At 29.3% G+C, this 1,255-nt stretch overlaps 1 long non-coding RNA gene across 1 annotated transcript; it reads right to left on the reverse strand.

Annotated features, from left to right (window-relative positions):
• Positions 1–243: 243 nt before the first annotated feature.
• LOC141487133 (uncharacterized) lies at positions 244–911 on the reverse strand. Its single transcript, XR_012468218.1, has 2 exons — positions 687–911; positions 244–545 (listed from the first exon to the last, which is right to left on the reverse strand). It is a non-coding gene; the product is annotated as an uncharacterized lncRNA (long non-coding RNA).
• Positions 912–1,255: the final 344 nt, after the last annotated feature.

Consider the following 1,255-nt stretch of genomic DNA (forward strand, 5'->3'; position numbering starts at 1 on the left):
GAAAATGTTTGAAATGTTTGTAATTTTTTTATTGAGCCGATAGGTAACGCATTAGCTTTGATGATTTCATAACATTTTCTAATTTGGATATTCAAACGTTTCATCCAAATCTGTATATTTCTGTTTTTGAAATTTTTACCAAAAATTGAATTACGAACTCTTTAAATATGTTGTAACAAATCGTCTGACTGTTTGATTATTCTACACATTAAAAAAAAAACAATATTGCTTTCAAAAAATAAATATCATTTACACTCTTTTAATTTTCCGAAAAAAACTTGAACTCTCCACTATTCTGAATGAATCAGCAGGCTGAGGTTTTTCCACGTCGATAGTTCCCTCGTAAACTAACGGATACTATCCTTCAGTGAATTCAGTCAAAAATGGTTTGTACTCTTCGGTGATACGTCGCGGCAAAAAAAAGACGTTATCCTCCAACTCCAATAAAATTGTTGGACCAAACTTGCTTGTGACCTCTTTTGCCGACAATATTTTCTAGGGTTCTCCCACAGGTATATTCATCAATTTCAATATATTTTTTCTTTCTGTAATTGAAGTGATGTTGTTTAGTTTAGATAAATTCATATGTGAAAATAAGAATTATTGAAGCTACAAAAACAATAATATTTTTCGAAAATAATTAATTCCTAAATTGTAGCACTCAAATAATATTTATGAAAACTCACCTTGATTATTTTAAAGTTTTTTTATCACAACAAAACACACAGCTTGACTGTCTGGCTTCGACTGCTCGACTGGAACTTTGATTACACAGCATTCAAGTTTCTGGTATTTTTATACGATAGTGGTTATCGGTGTCCATACCCATGTGATTGCAATATAAAACATTCTGGAAAAAACGTTGAGATAAGCAATTCAATTGTTTTCCCACATTGTGACTGTTTGTTTCAACTGCGTTGTGAGAAATATCAAGTTACAGTATTTCCTGCAAATATGTCCGATTTGCAAGTTGATTATTCAACTTCTCATTTTAAATCGTTTTTATTTCATAAAAAATTCTCATTTAATGAATTTCCATCATATTGAAATGAAACAACCCGTATATTCATCAAATTTTTATATTACATGTAGATTCAATTTTTTCTGGACAAGTTTCAATATAATTTTCACATGCTAATACATGCTAATATTACGCATACCATTGTAAAAACATTTTTCATTTTATTTTTCATATCCTCAATGTTAGTTATATTGAATGAAAGTAGTTTCTTTTCCATATCTCTGTCGATTATTT

Source organism: Leptinotarsa decemlineata, unplaced genomic scaffold (genome assembly GCF_025532065.1).
Source record: "Leptinotarsa decemlineata unplaced genomic scaffold, Ldec_3_MD MMD2_tig00078363_RagTag_RagTag, whole genome shotgun sequence".
Classification (NCBI taxonomy): domain Eukaryota; kingdom Metazoa; phylum Arthropoda; class Insecta; order Coleoptera; family Chrysomelidae; genus Leptinotarsa; species Leptinotarsa decemlineata.